Source organism: Malaclemys terrapin, chromosome 3 (genome assembly GCF_027887155.1).
Source record: "Malaclemys terrapin pileata isolate rMalTer1 chromosome 3, rMalTer1.hap1, whole genome shotgun sequence".
NCBI classification, from domain to species: Eukaryota; Metazoa; Chordata; order Testudines; family Emydidae; genus Malaclemys; species Malaclemys terrapin.
Window position 1 is genome coordinate 147,980,065 of NC_071507.1, and position 17,137 is coordinate 147,997,201.

Below are 17,137 nucleotides of genomic sequence, written 5' to 3' on the forward strand. Positions count from 1 at the left end.
AATAAAAGGAAATAACGCTTGAAATCTCATTTCATAAATCATAACTGACATCCTAAGTATGCTGAAGTACCAGGGATTGTTTTCACAGTTGCTTTGAAAAGGACGGATTGTCCTGAATTATTTGGATCATGGAGGCTACTAGCACTCGCTGTGGATAAGGGGTGCACTAGTCATAGATTGTTTGATGCTTTATGGGTTTATAACCATTCTCCATTTTGTTATATCTGCTTTTCTTTTCATCCTACTTAGTGCAGCTCCTATATTTGTGATTCTTGGAGCAACTGGGTTCTTTCTCCACCATTACTTGCAAGGCTGTGGGTGTCCAAATCCCAGCTCACAGGCTGGATTAAGCCTATTTGATGTATTAATCTACCCCCTAGACAGATTAAAATTCTGCAGAATTGAAGCTCTCTTTAAAATAAATATGGGCCAGATCATCAGGTGGTGTAAATCAGCATAGCTCCATTAAATCAATGGAGCGATGCCAGTGTGTGCCTGCTGAAGATCTGGCCCTGTGTTTCTTGCCCTTCCGGGTACAAAGACATTCTTCCAAATATAACCCCTGTACGGTGATGGTTTCTTGAATCATAGAATATCAGGGTTGGAAGGGACTTCAGGAGGTCATCTAGTCCAACCCCCTGCTCAAAGCAGGACCAATCCCCAACTAAATCATCCCAGCCAGGGCTTTGTCAATCTGGGCTTTAGGGGTCAATGAGGAACTGCTATGGTGACCCTACATGACCAGAAAATTTCCATAAGTAAAGCAAATCCTCCACAGGCCAGTTAAACAGTCTTAATGAGATTGAGAATCTTTCCTTAAGGTGTGACTTCCTTTTCATTTACATTAGCTTTGCACCATTTTAACTCCAATGACTTCCTGATTTACATAAGTTTATATCAGAGGAGAATCCAGTTTAGTATTATTTTAATGCCCTGGGGTGGTACGTTATTTTTCTCTCTCTTATTCTTTATATCTTTGGGTCCAAATCTATTACATGCTAAGCATACACTGTGTAGTAGAGAGAGAGCGAGAGCCTGGAGACTGGGACTGGTGCAAGGTCTGAGGCCTGAACCAGAGGCTGTGAACCAAAGTCAGGCCACATATTAAAGCAGATGCTTACAAGTTCACTGTCCCACACATGAACTTGGTAAAGTTGTTGCTAGTGTGCTAGGCACTAAATATGTATGTAAATATATTTCAGCTAGTAAAATATATTCCAATCTAGCACAAAATAAAATGATTTAACAAAACAATGAACAGGGATATTTTGTTCAAAATATTAAAAACAAGAGAAGATAACAAACAAATGTCATAAAACATGTAAGGTGGTACAGAAGTTGTTTGTTGTTTCAGTTTATAAATGTCAAGGCTCCTGGGGGGGAGGGATAGCTCAGTGGTTTGAGCATTGGCCTGCTAAACCCAGCGTTGTGAGTTCAATCCTTGAGGGGGCCACTTGGGAATCTGGGGTAAAATCAGTACTTGGTCCTGCTAGTGAAGGCAGGGGGCTGGACTCAATGACCTTTCAAGGTCCCTTCCAGTTCTAGGAGATGGGATATCTCCATTATTATTATTATTATTAACTCTTTCTGTGGCCTAGGGAAGAGCAGGAACTCCCAACTGCGGACTGAGCCACTGTAACCTGTAACTGTGCCTGTAACCACAGACCCAGGGTGCTAGTATTGTGCCTTGAGGGCAATAAACCTGGCCAGTGCCTTTGTTACCAAATGATGGCTGTGGTTTTTCTTTATGAGTAACGATTAGCAGGCTGCATTATCTGCTCCTACTGATAATACTAAAAGCTCCAAGAACAAAAGCACTGAGCAGCCTGAGCAGCATTACCGAGGCAACAACATTCCAGCCTTCGACACTTAACAACATTGGTGATCCCGACCACTGATCCGGTAAGTAACAAGCTGTCTGCTTCTGGGGTAGCACCTCCTGAAGTCAGTTCTGGGCACTTTTCAGCAGCTGTTCCACACCCTGCAAGATCCAGCCCTGAGTGCTGGATAATTTCCATTGTCTAAGAACAAAAACCCAGGGACAGGTATTGGGGAAGCCCCACAGATCCCCAGAACACCTGTTCCTTGTAGAAAGCCTCAGCATCTGTGCTGCAGTCCCCCTCTGTGCTGCTGGGTTTGCAGGGCTGCAGCGAGGGAAGGCACATCCCAGTGCTTCCTTCCTTGGCTGCTGCCTTGCAAACTTGCCTTCCACTTATTAGCAAGTGCCAGATAATAGCAACTTTTGGCTGGCTTATTCATAATAAGCTGAATTTATGGTATCTGACAATATTTGCATGAATAAAGATGGATGTGCATATGTTAAGGGAATGAACATGGTGAGATGAAATCAGTGCTCAGAATTTACAAACATTTACAAAACATTTTTCCTACTATTGACTTAACTCTAGACAGAACTAGTATATGTATTTAGAATCTGTCACAGGCATTTTCTCTCATATGGAACAAAAACAGACTATTTATGTGGCAATAGGAGTCAACACAGGACATTGAGAATATCTTATTAGTTTTAAATGGAAAAGATATGAAACTACTAATAAAATTTCCTCTTGGCAATTTCAATCACATTCTCAGTGGGACAATCTTGCATTTACACATTGCACTGATAATATACAGACTAATCCTAAAATATACAATCTTTATACGGTCACTATCCCCTTATTTTTGATGGTGAAATAAACCATACCGTTTGTTTATACATACTTGAAATATATTTTAAAAGTTCTTGCTCTTGGGAAGGAAACTTTTTCTCCTGTAGCAAAATGTTTACAACCCCATCCAATATTTATCTTGTTGCATATTCTGGTTTCTCTGCCCATTCCTCTTTTGCAACAGGTCTACTCACTTTTGCTGCTATAATCAGCCATCACACATCCCCCGCCAGCAAAAGTGCCGATACATCTACTTTTTGAAGGTACTCCCCAATCTCAAGGAGTGCTGCTAAGATACTGGCCTTTATTTTCTGGCTCTTGTCACATGACATGGATTAGGGTTCCTAAACATTATAACCCTGTCAAATTACAGTAGTATCTATGGATGTCAGTCGCTACTGTTACACCAGGGACTTCTAAAGCCATTTGTGTTATTATGAGCTGAGAAAGGATGGTCCAGTGGAGAGGGTGCTAGCATAGGACAGGGTTCAATTTCCTGCTCTACCACAAATTTCCTGTGTGACCTTGGACAATTCATTTTGTCTGTGCCTTAGTTCCCTGTCTGTAAAATGAGGATAATCCTACTTCAGAAGGTGTTCTGAGGATAAATGCATTAAAGATTGTGATATGCTTTGCTACCATGGTAATAAGGGTCATATAAGTACTGTAGAAAGATAGATGCTAAAGTAAGCCATTCCACCAGCATTTGTGCAGCCCATGAATTGAGCCCTTGGTCTTTATTTAACATATACACACTCCAATTGTTTATCTCATTCCAGCTTTGCTCATTTATTCTCTATCTGCTCACCCTAAATGAATGTCTAGTCCCACCACTTTCCTGTGAAGGGTTGTGGGTAGTTTGGCTTTTCTGGTAACTCCAACCCAACGTGACAGAATCCTCAGCCTTACCTTCCTCCCTAAGATAGCTGTCACAATAGTTTCTCTCCAGGACCAATTCTGTCCTAGATCTCTAACTCCTTCTCTGGGGAGCCTCACTCTTCATGCAGTTGGCAAACCACACTTGCTTCAGCAGTGTTGCCAACCCCAAATGTTCAAAAAACATAAATCAGTCCCCCATGAGCTATACAAAACCAAATACATGTGGGTTGTTTTTTTTGTTTTTGAGGCTTTTGGATAGATGGTGTCACATTACCATAGCCACCATGAGGAAGCAACTGTTTCACTTAAAGTTGAAATATAAACTGAATACACTAAGGAATGAACATTTTGAATTAAAACCGCTGAAAAATCTTATTTCAGTGAAAACATCAACTCACATTATTGTTCTACTTTCTTCACTGCTAAAAGCTCTCTACTCTAGCAGACTTATTGGAATTTTAATGACAGATCAATCACCTCAGCTGAAGGCTGAGAAACTCTTCCTGTTTTTGCAGGGCAGGCAAGATAGTCAGACCATCATTTTCACAGCACAGTGGTTACAACATTCAATTAGAAATTTAATTTTTCTTTATAAAACAGTAAAGCCACAGTCTGACAGTGGGAGCTACATGTTACAAATTTACATTTACTTATTGTGTAACTGAGTTTCTAAGCAGTGAAATGCAAAGCCACTCCTGTGAAACAAGTTTAACCTCAAAACTAGAACAGAGTAAATAATTTGCACCAAACAATGTTTCAAACAAATGTAGCCTCTTTCTACTCATGGAATATAATTTTGAATGGTACTGTGATTTCCTTACCTTTATTCATTATTTAGACTGATTCAACATTTCCCCCCAAATTATTTAACTCTATGGATTCATCATGAAAATTCATCATGCAAGCATTTGGTAGTTCAGAAAAGTCACATGGTATTTTCTCTGGATATATGTGCAAGTACTTCTGGCATGAACACTCACAACTGTCATTCTATATTTTGGGTTTGTGAATGTGTGTGTATGCTTTGAAATGTGCTTGCTAAGCATATTTGCTCCAGTAAAGTCTAATTATATTGTTATCCCTTTTGACCTGAGCTGTTAGCCAATGTTTGAAATCTTGGATGCAGTTATTTCTTTGGTTCAGTCCTGTTTATTTACAAAGAATGTACATAAAGTACTGTTTCTCAGAACACAGTAGGAATCAAACAACTAGAGACTGTTTCCAGACAGCACTCTGGCTAAAAACTCAGGCTCATGTTTCCAGTCCTTTTGCTGTCTGTATGGATTTTTGTCTGCTTCTCTCTGCTAGTTCTCTGGCTGCTTCTGCTCCCAGACACACACCATCAAATAATATCCAGCAAAACCCCTTCATACATATAGTTAAGTTTCTGATCGGCCTTGCATGTGGTCTCTGTTGTGGATATTGGCTCCTATTGTTTCAGCTATCTTTACTCCAAAAATAAGCTTAAACTGCTTCTTACATTTATTTTGAATGAAGGGTGGCTGTCACACCCATCAGCTTGCACAACGTTTTACCCAGCCTCCATCAAAACGATATAAGTGTTTATGGAAAACTAATGCAAAAGAATTGTGAACATGGCCAAAGCAAATTCATTCAAAATTTTGTGCACATATTCTCAAATCATTCATTGGGTATTCAGTTAGCTCTATTAATAGCTATTTAGAGAATCATATAATCATAGGACTGGAAAGGACCGTGAAAGGTCATCTACTCCAGTCCCCTGAAATCATGGCAGGACTAAGTGTTCATCTAACCTGCTCTTAAAACCTCCCAGGAAGGAGATTCCAGAACCTCCCTAGGCAATTTATTCCATTGCTTAACCACCCTGACAGTTAGGAAGTTTTTCCTAATGTCCAACCTAAATCTCCTTTGCTGCAATTTAAGCTCATTGCTTCTTATCCTACCCTCAGAAGTTAAGAAGAACAATTTTTCTCCCTCCTCCTTGTAACAATCTTTTATGTACTTGAAAACTGTTATCATGTCCCCTCTCCAGGGCCGGTTCCAGCATTTCTGCTGCCCCAAGCCAAAAAAAAAAAAAAAAAAAGCCGTGATCGTCGTCGGCAGTTCGGTGGCATGTCCTTCGCTCCTAGAGGGAGTGAGGGACCTGCCGCCCCCGAATTGCCACAGGTTCCACCCCTCTCCCTTGGCCGCTCCAAGCACCTGCTTGTTAAGCTGGTGCCTGGAGCCGGCCCTGCCCCTCTCAGTCTTCTCTTTTCCAGAGTAAACAAACCCAATTTTTTCAATCTTCTTTCATAGGTCATGTTTTCTAGACCTTTAATCATTTTTATTGCTCTTCTCTGGACTTTCTCCAGTTTGTCCACATCTTTCCTGAAATGTGGCACCCAGAACTGGACACAATACTCCAGTTGAGACTTAATCAGCACGGAGTAGAGCGGAATAATTACTTCTTGTGTCTTGCTTACAACACTCCTCCTAATACATCCCAGAATGATGTTAGCTTTTTTTGAAACAGTGTTACACTGTTGAGTCATATTTAGCTTGTGGTCCAGTATTACCTCAGATCCCTTTCTGCAGTACTCCTTCCTAGGTAGTCATTTCCCATTTTGTATGTGTGCAACTGATTGTTCCTTCCTAAATTAAATAATTTGCATTTGTTCGTATTGAATTTCATCCTATTTATTTCAGAACGTTTCTCCAGTTTGTCCAGATCATTTTGAATTTTAATCCTATCCTCCAAAGCACTTGAAACCCCCCCCAGCTTGGTATCATCCACAAACTTTATAAGTGTATGCTCTATACCATTATCTAAATCATTGATGAAGATATTGAACAGAATGGGACCCAGAACTGATCCCTGTGGGACCCCACTCGATATGCCCTTCCAGCATGATTGTGAACCACTGATATCTACTCTCTGGGAACAATTTTCCAACCAGTTTTGCACCCACCTTATAGTAGCTCCAACTAGATTACATTTCCCTAGTTTGTTTATGAGAAGGTCATGCGAGACAGTATCAAAAGCTTTCCTAAAGTCAAGATATACCACGTCTACTGCTTCCCCGCATCCACAAGGTTTGTTACCCTGTCAAAGAAAGTTATCAGGTTGGTTTGACAAGATTTGTTCTTCACTAATCCATGCTGACTGTTACTTATCAACTTATTATCTTCTAGATGTTTGCAAATTGATTGCTTAATTATTTGCTCCATTATCTTTTCAGGTACAGAAGTTAAGCTGACTGGTGTGTAATTCCCCAAGTTGTCCTTATTTCCCCTTTTATATATAGGCAATATATTTGCCCTTTTCCAGTCACCTGGAATCTCTCCCATCTTCCATGACTTTTCAAAGATAATTGCTAATGGCTCAGATATCTCCTCAATCAGCTCCTTGCATATTCTAGGATGCATTTCATCAGGCCCTGGTGACTTGAAGACATCTAACTTGTTTAAGTAATTTTTAACTTGTTCTTTCCCTATTTTAGCCTATCCTATCTTATTTTCACTGACATTCACTATGTTAGACGTCCAATCACCACCAACCTTCGTTGTGAAAACAGAAACAAAGAGGTTATTAAGCGCCTCTGCCATTTCCACATTTTCTGTTATTATTTCTCCCCCCCTCTCCCCCACCACCATTGAGTAACAGGCCTGCCCTGTCCTTGGTCTTCCTCTTGCTTCTAATGTATTTGTAGAATGTTTTCTTGTTACCCTTTATATCTCTAGCTAGCCTGATCTTGTTTTGTGCCTTGGCCTTCCTAATTTTGTCCCTACATACTTGTGTTATTTGTGTATTTTGTGTGGTCATCTACTCCAGTACAAAGGGAGTACAAAATAAATGGAAAGCATACCATTCTGACTAACAGTCAACACCCACTTGGCACTGGTGTAAATGACTGCAAAAGGCGTAGGACAATGGAGAAATGGGCCTACATTGTTCAAAACATGAAACATTTAATAAATAGTTTCTATATGTTAAACCAGAAAGTTTTCAGAAAATTTATAAAACACCTTCAGATGGCTATGAAACCCCCTAGTACAGTGCTGAAAAACAATACAAGCTAAACTATTTATTGCAGAAGACAATTCTGCACTGTATGTAACCTAATGCTTCCTTATTGATTAAAGGTGATAGCAGAACATTTAGGCAACTCTGAATCTGTGCTTAGAGCATTTTGTCCAAATTAGCTTAATTCCAATGAAAATTGGTGTTTTTAAGGGAAAAAATTGAAAAATAAAAAGAAAGCAATGAGTCAAGCTAAAGTGATTGCTTTTTCTGAGCTTTCAGCAGACAACTCCTGTGGGATTAAAAGAGAAACTGCTGTACCAAATTAAACACTATTACAAATTTACTCTCGTGCATGTTTATAATCCTAGTTTTGATGAGGAAAAAACTGTAGAAGAAAACATTGCTTGCAAGACAGCTGCTGCATTCTCCAAACAATAGTATTTTACACAGTTAAAACTGAATTGAATTCCACAGACCAACTGGGGAGTTATAACAATGACATGTCTTTTCTTCAGACCAGAAAAGCATTGGTTCCTGCTGACTTCACGACATGCTATTCTGGCACGTCTCAAAGTCTGAGATGAAGCACTTTTTGCAGAGACTTTGTATTGAGAGGAAGTTTAATCCAATCCAATTCAATTTTATTTATAAAGCATCTTCCATCAAAGAGATCATAAAACCTTGTACAATCAATGTACAATAAAAATTACCTGCACTACATAATAAAAAGAATTAGATTGTGTACAAAGAAATGTAAACACTTTATAAAAAGAGAAAATAGATATTAAAACCCACTTCAACACATTAGTTTTCAGATCTGATACAAATCTCAAATGAGGTTGACAGGCTCAAAGTTTGGTGCAGAGATTCATGCATAAGGAAGTAAACAGAAGAGGAGAGGAATGGGGGTCCAATGATTACAGTGCTAGGCTAGGAGTTGAGACCTGGGCCGGTATTACTATTTAGGCCAACTAGGTGGTTGCCTAGGGCGCCAAGATTTGGGAGCACCAATAAGCGGTGCCCCCAATTTTTTTTAAAGCGTTCCAGCGGCCGCTGCACTGGGAGGGAGAGGGAGTCTGAGCCGCCGGCAGGCAGCCCAGGGGTTCCCCTGGGTCAGCGCGCCGCTGGCAGCCCAGGGGTTCCCCTGAGTTAGCGCCCCTGCCGGTGGCGCGCGGACACAGGGGAACCCCTGCGCTGCCTGCTGGCGGCTCAGACTCCCTCTCCCTCCCAGCGCAGCGGCTGCTCCATCCCGTGCGATTCCTGTCATTGCCGGCGGGGATGCCAGCGGCTAGGCCGAGCTCCGCAGCTCTGCTTACGGCATGTGGCACGGCCCAGCGACAGTGACGGGTGTGAGTCAGCAGGGCTTCTGGAGGAAAGGGGCGGCTGCCTCCTGACTCAGCCTATATGGTCAGCCCAGCGGGAGGCACGGAGAAGAAAAGAGCCTCAGGCGGCGGTCTGGTGGAGCGGAGGAAGAAAGAGGACCCCGACGCTCCTGCGTTGGGCAAGGTAAGCGCTTCCCCACACAGCTCGGCCTCAGGTGCCAGTGCTCCTGCCCCTTGTTCCTTGGCTGGTCCCTGCTCCCCTTGTGCGTGGGCGGCTGGAGAGGACGGCAGCCTGCAGAGCTGAGCTGCCCTAGTGCCCCCCTCTCCCTGCCCCAGCCTCTGTCATGCCCGGTATCTGAGTTCAGGGCCGCCTGCGGGGGGGGAGGGGGCAAGTGGGGCAATTTGCCCGGGGCCCCACAGGGGCCCCCACAAGTATGTCAGAGGCTCCCCCTTCCCCACGAGTATGTCGGAGGCTCCTGGGACAGGGGGTAAGTGGCATGGTAAGGGGCTGGGGCTGGGGCTGGGCACCCCCCCCGACCCCATCTCCCACACAAATGCAGAGACCCTCTCCTCCCCAGTCTATAGCCAATAGCCCAGTGGTAAGGACGCCCATTTGGGATGTGGGAGACCTAGATTCAAAACCCTGATCTAAACAGGGATCTGAACATAGATCTCTCCTCTCATAGGGGAATGACCTAATCACAAGGCTACTGGGTATTCTTGGATGGGCTGTTCTCAATCTCGTCTATTGGAGCGGTTTCACTTTGTACAAAAAATTAAACATTCATTGGGCCGGAGAGCGAGAGTGATTGACTCTATAGCCTGGTGGTCAGGGCACTCTCCTGAGATGCAGAAGAATTATGTTCAAGTCCCTGCTCCAATAGCTATTTTATTATTTAAAAAGTGGAACAGCTTCAACAGGAGAAAAACCTAAAATATCTCATTGCCAGGACACTCACCAAGGAGGTGGAGACCTGGATTCATGCCCTTGCATCAAATTGGGTAGCACAGGGATTCAGCCCTGCAACTTCTATATTGTAGACTACGGCCCCACACACTGGGCTACTGGGCATTCCAGGGCACACAACCATATATTTACCTGCCTACCTGCCCCAAAAGTCTCACCTCAACTCGTAGGCAGTCTCTACCTATCTCCTCTACCAGAGAGGGCTCTGCTGAGGAGATAGGTCTGGGAACACCTCATTTGAGAATCCTGCTAGGGCCTAGGCATGAGTGAGGGCATTGAGTTGCTCATTAGCTATGGGCCAGTGTCAGAATTTAGGTGGCTTTGCATGTGCCCACAGATGGAAGTCTAAGGGACTTTGGGCACCTACAGGGCTAGGTAGCAGCTGAGCATTTGAGGCATAGGCCTAAATGTTGGACACAGGTTCCTACATACCTTTGTGCTTCAGTTCCCTATCTGTGAAATGAGGATAATAATACTTCCCTACCTCAGAGAGGTAGAATAAATAATTTTATAAAAAAGCCTCCGATTCCATGGTAGTGAGGACCATATCATTGTCATTGGCTATCCCTTTATACAAGGATGATGTCTGATAGGGGGGGAAAAGTCATTGATTAGACTTAAGATGGCTGAACAGTCCAATCTGTGCTCTACAAGTTTTTCCACATATGTGATAGATAGTAGCATAACAGGAAATTGTCAGGTAATAGAAGAGGTGTTATTATTAAAATAAAGCATTTTTGGGGGGACAAACCTCAGCTTTAAAATTATTCAGTGGTGGTGGAGTTCAGGATGGTATCTCTTACAGCATGAGTCTTACTGTGAGAAAAGGTGTTGACTGTCCATCCATTTGCTGCAGGGGATAGAATAAAATTTCTCTGGAGCCTATTATTGCTGACCTAAGCTTCTGGCTGAGAGTTTAAGACCTGAACTTGAGTTGTCTATGTGACTGCTTTAGCATACTTTATCAACTTTACATTGTTGTTGTTGTTATGCTTATCATCCAGGATTTTCATCGCTGACCACATCTGTGTGCAAATTCTACCCAAACAAGAGCTTCACCCCATTCACATGACATGGGCATCCTTAGTATAGACTCAGACTTTAAGATCAGAAGGAACCATCATGATCATCTAGTCTGACCTCATGTACATTGTAGGCCACAGAACCTCACCCACCCACTCCTGTAATAGACCCCCTACCTCTGACTGAGTTACTGAAGTCCTCAGATCACGATTTAAAGACTTCAAGTTAAAGAGAATCCACCATTTACACTAGTTTAAAACTGCACACAGGGGCACTGGTCTTGAAGTGGCTTCCATCATACAGAGAGTTTACAGTTTGTTTCAATGGCTCTCAGCACAGCAGTACCCCCAGCACCTCTAATTCCAGTACGTATGCCTCCATAAACTTATCAAGCTCAGTCTTGAAGCCAGATAGTTTTTTGCCCCCTCTGCTTCCCTTGGAAGGCTGTTCCAGAGCTTTACTCCTCTGAGGATTAGAAACCTTTGTCTAATTTCTAGTCTAAACTTGTTGATGGCCAGTTCATATCCATTTGTTCTTGAGTGGTGCTTAACTTAAATAAGTCCTCTTCCTCTCTGGTATTATCCCTCTGATGTATTCATAGAGAGCAATCAGTCAGCAACTGCCACTCTCCAGCCCAGGGCCAGCTCCAGGGTTTTTGCCGCCCCAAGCAGCAAAAAGCAAAAAAACCCAACCAAACAAAAAAAGCCGCCGCAATCGCCATCTGCTCTACCGCTGCTGCTTCAATCTTCGGCCGCAATTTGGCGGGGGGGGTCCTTCCCTCCAAGAAGGAGTGAGGGACCCGCCGCCAAATTGCCGCCGAAGAGCCGGATGTGCCGCCCCTCTCCATTGGGCACCCCAAGCACCTGCTTGCTGGGCTGGTCACTGGAGCTGGCCCTGCTCCAGCCACCCAGCTCTGAAGGCAGCAGCGCAGAAGTAAGGGTGGCATAGTATGGTATTGCTACCCTTACTTCTCTGCTGCTGCTGGCAGGCCGCTGTCTTCAGAGCTGGGCACCTGGCCCACAGCCTCTGCTCTCTGGCCGCCCGGCTCTGAGGGCCACACAGAAGAAAGGATGGTAATACTACAACCCCCCTGCAACTCCCTTTTGGCTCAGGACCCCCAATTTGAGAAATGCTGGTCTCCCCCATGAAATCTGTGTAGTACAGGGTAAAAGCACACAAAATATGAGATTTCACAGGAGGAGACCAGATTTCATGGTCCGTGACGTGTTTTCATGGCCATGAATTTGGTAGGGCCCTACTCATAAGGTAAGTTTTCCATTCCTCAGATCAAGCTAGTAGCCTTTCTGTGCACCTGTTCCAACTTCAATTAATCTTTCTTAAACCTGGAAGACCAGAATTGCACACAGTATCCCAGATGAAGTCTCACCAGTGCCCTGTATAACGGTACTAACACTTCCTGGTCTCTACTGTAAATACCTTGCCTGATACAGCCTAGAAATGCATTAGCCTTTTTCACAGCAACATCACATTGGTGGCTCATAGTCGTCCTGTGATCAACCAATATACCCAGATCTTTCTCTTCCTCTGTCACTTCCAACTGATACGTCCCAATCTTATGGCAAAAAATCTTATTCTTAGTCCCTAAATGCTTGACCTTGCACTTTGCACTATTAAATTTCAGCCCATTTCTATTACTCCAGTTTACAAGGTCATCCAGATCTTCTTCTGTGATATTTCAGTCCATATTAGAAATACCTACCTACTTTGTGTCATCCACAAATTTCATGAGCACATTCCCACTTTTTGTGCCAAGGTCAGTAATAAATATGTTAAATATAACGGGCTCCAAAACTGATCACTGAAGAACTCCACTAGTAACTTCCTCCAGCCTGACAGTTCACCTTTCAGTTTGATTGGTTATAGTCTCCCATTTAACCAGTTCCTTACCCACCTTTCAAGTCTCATATTAATCCCAGATATAGTCTGCAAAAACTACAGATCTCTCTATATTTTATATAGTGCTGCAGGGTGTAAGCTGTAGTCTTGGGCTTTATTTAAATATTAGAGACACGTCTCATTGTACAACTCCACAAGTGGCATTTCACCAAACTCTGAAGGTTGAAAGTCAGTTTTTTTATTAATAATTATTTGTTAAGCACACACAACATGTATATTCTGTATATGTGACAGAAACTGTCCAAGAGGGAATTGAAACATTTGATTGGGACTATTTTTCATCTCTCTTCCCCTGTAAAGCCAGAAGCGCTATAATTGCCATGAACCTAACTGTACAGTGCTCAGAGTGAGCCACAAAAACCTCTAGAAATGACCTAAAATAAATTTTTAAGTACAGAAAGCTAACAACTTTAAAGTTTGATATCTCAAGAGCTTCCAGGTCTAAAATTCTTGGATTCTCACCACTGAAATAAAGCTCTTGTTTATATACCAGCATGGATGTGAGTAAAAACAAAATGGTACAGCTCTCAGTGGTTTGCAATAAGTCCCATGGACATGGATCAGTGGCAGAGGGAGGAGGCAGAGAGATGATAAATTCAGTTATCCCCTGGATATCAACTCCACATTTGCATAGGCAGTGATTTATATGGGCCTGTGGTGCCCATGCTCCAACACTATTCAGAGCACGGGAGTCTGGCTCCACCAATGTTGGGGGTTGGGCCTCTCGTCTGGCCCCGTCCGCCACCCCTGCGTGCCTCCCCCGGAGCGTCCCTGTGCCCTTGGCAACGGCTAGCTGCCACGCCCCACCCCCCTCCCTTGGCCCGGGCCACCCGAAGAAGCCCCGAGCGCACCCTGCCCAGAGGAGCCTCAGGGCAGTTGCAGCCATGCTGTGTCGACCCAACCTGTTCTGGGGAAAAGTATTTGCTACTCCGCTGCCTCAGCTGCCCCGGAACCTGCATGGGGCATATCAAAAGCATCTATGAATCAAGTGATGCTTTTCCCCTTTACACCCCACCGTCGGCGGGCCTGGCTGGTGTGGAGAGGGGGGCCCCTCCATCGGAGCTCGCTGCTGCTGGCGCGGAGAGGGCTGAGGGGAATCCTCCTCTGGCCCCAGCCCCGGGGTAGGCTGCCTGCACCCCAATCTCCTCATCCCTGGCCCCACCCCAGAGCCCACACCCCCAGAGAGAGCCCTCACCCCACCACACTTCAACCCTCTGCCCCAGCTCTGAGCCACCTCCTACACCCTGAACCCCTCACCCCACACCCCAACCCTCTGCCCCTGTCCTGAGCCCCCTCCTGCACCATGAACCCCTCATCACCCTGCAGCCCTCACCCCCACACCCAAACCTCTGCCCTAGTCCTGAGCCCCTACCACACCCCAAATCCTTCAGCCCCAGCCCCACCTCAGAGCCCTCACCCCCAGCCAAAGCCCTCTTCCCCCCACTCTCCCACATTGTGCAATATAGGGAAACTGTTAAATGCTTACTGTTTCCGGTCCATTTTTACATTAATTAAATATATATATATATTGGCTTACAAGGCAGGTGTGTGTGTGTGGGGCAGGACTTAGATCCACTCTGGGCACCACCAAAAATTATACAAACCTGGCGCCCCTGCACATATGTAGTGCATGTGTATATCTATACCTATATAAAACCTTTAGAATTTTATTTAAGATTCTACTAGTTAACTGTGGTCACATGACATCAATGATTCTCAAACTGGGGGTCATGACCCCTCAGGGGGTCGTGAAGTTATTGCATGGGGGTCGTGAGCTATCAGCCCCCACCCCGAAGCCCCACTTAACCTCCAGCATTTATAATAGTGTTAAATATAAAAAATGTTTTTAATTTATAAGGAGGGTTGCAATCCGAGGCTTGCTTTGAGAACCACTGTGACAAATAGTTATTTCCCTCAGGCAAAGGGGAATAGTCTTTGTACAGGGAAACAATGCATATTTGGCATTAGCAATACACCATAGCGTTTTCTTCCTCTCTAGCTCCAGCCATTCATGGAGTTGGCCCTTGGGGAGAGGAGAGAGCCAATCCAGCCTTTGCCCAAAGTTGGCACTTGGCTGCTGGAAGTCAGACTTTGCATTGGGGAGAACACAGATGCAAAATAAGCCCCTATAAAATATCATTATCACCACTTAGCGAGAGACCTTGTGTTGGCTTGTCAGAGAAGCCAGCCCCGGTCTGCAACAGAGACAATAAGTCAAAGCCACAGGACAAGGGTGGGGGAGACAGCCAGGGGATGGGAAGCAGAATGGCTAAACAGCAAGAACCAGGAAAAGGAGACAGAATCTGCAGGAAGGAGAAGGAAGAAATGATAATTAACTCAGGGGTTTGAAACCACAGTCCCCAACATAAAACTAGTATGGAGTTAATCCAAAAGGAAAAAGCAGTGAGGTGTATTGCTCTTTGGAGAAAATAATGCCCTGGAGGGGAATTATATCATGGGAAATACATTTTTCTCCTGAGGGAAGTAATTTACTGCTATTACCCTTGAAGCCAGTCCTTTATTTATATTCTATATTTCTTTATTGAGGGATCACAAGGCAGATACTGGGGGAGAAATGTTTATTTTACTGCTCTGGTGTTAGTATGTAGATAGATACAGTGTCTGCTGCTAAAAAGTCAACATGTACTGGTGGCTCCTGTCTCACTCAGTTATATCTCCCAGTTACAGTCTCAGATACCACTGTGTGATAATTGGCAGTAAATGCTGATTTTTAAATAATGACCACACTGTAAAGTGATTTTCTGCACCACTTGGTACTATAAGCCCAGCAATTTGTTGCTAATGATGCACCTAGGATATGTAACCCCACTCTGTGCTGTGGGACTCTGATGGAGGACTAACCATATGTGCTATAAGTGGCGTTAGTAATGCTGTGCAGCCTTAACTAGAATTTGTCATTTTGTAGTTTTATGGCTCAACCCTAATTTTTTTGATCATCCATTTTCTGTGCTCAGTTTATTTATTGGCTGTAGTGGTGGACTTGGAGACTAGCGAGCTAAATTATATTAACATTTTAGGGTGATAATAGAAGCAAGCAATTATCTTTGTGCATAAAAATCATTTTAATTCAAGTCAGTAAAGTGGGAATGGACAGCCCTATCAAGCATTAATCAGACTCAGGGGGTAGGGGAGAGAGGAGGAGACAAAGAAAAGGTTTTGACCGGGTAAAAGTAATGTGAAGGAAAATGAGAAATTGTACAGAGTTAAAGCTAAGAGGAACAAGTTACAAGTGATACCACTTAATTGCTCCATTAATAAAATAAACATATTGGGACAGCTCTAGTTTTAGGCTCCAACTCTTATATTACCTACCACCAAAACAAGGGTATATATATTTTTGGAGCATTTCCTTTCTCTCTCCTAGGCTCCAGTCCTTATGTACATGAGTAACTTTATTCAGAGCCCATCAAGTCATTCTGCAAAATATTGCCAATTGCACTCTCCCACAAGAGCGGTGCACTTTGCCTCTATAGTACTCCCAGTTCTCCTAGCCTGGGGAGTGAGAAAACAGACCTAGATGTCAAAGCTAGATCTCTCCAGTGGAAGCATAGAGAGGTCTGAATCATTACCAATTACATCCATACTAACTGTTTTAATACTGGGCAAACATTCGGGTATTAAATACAAAAAAGCAGCTCCAAGACCAAGAAGGTGAAACATGCTAGAATGTTATAGGATCAATAATTGAAAATTCAATGTATTTTGTCACTGTTATGGAATCCAGGCTGTCTCAGAGTCATAACAAAGAGCAGACATTCGCATGCAATGACAAAAATGAAAGTGGAGACACTTGAGGGCTCTGGGAGGGTGAAGGGTGTAGGCTCCGTCTGGGCAGCGCTTACCTTGGCGGCTCCCAAAAGCAACCACCACATCTCTCTGGAAGCAGTTCCTAGGCGGGGGGCCAGGGAGTCTCTGCGTACTGCCCCTGCCCACAGACACCGCTCCCGCAGCTCCCATTGGCTGCAGTTCCTGGCCAATGGGAGCTGTGGAGTTGGTGTTCGGGGTGGGGCCAGCACACGGAAACCCCCTTCCCCCTCCCCAGAGGCCGCAGGGACATGCCAGCCCCTTCTGGGAGTGGTGCAGAGCCAGGGCAGGCAGGGAGCCTGCCTTAGCCCTGCTGTGCAGCCAGACCTTTAGTGCCAAAATGTCCCGGTTTGGCTTCAGTAGCCTCCGGGAGATAGAGGAGTTGAGGGAAGGAGGAAGTTGATCAGCTGGGTCCATGGACCCCCTGGAATACCCTCGGGGACTCCAAGGGGTCCGCGGACCCCAGTTTGAGAAATGCTATTATATGGTATTCTGGGGCATAGGTGGGGCTCTCTCGGTCTCTCCTGTTGAAGTTATGTATTCCACTAGG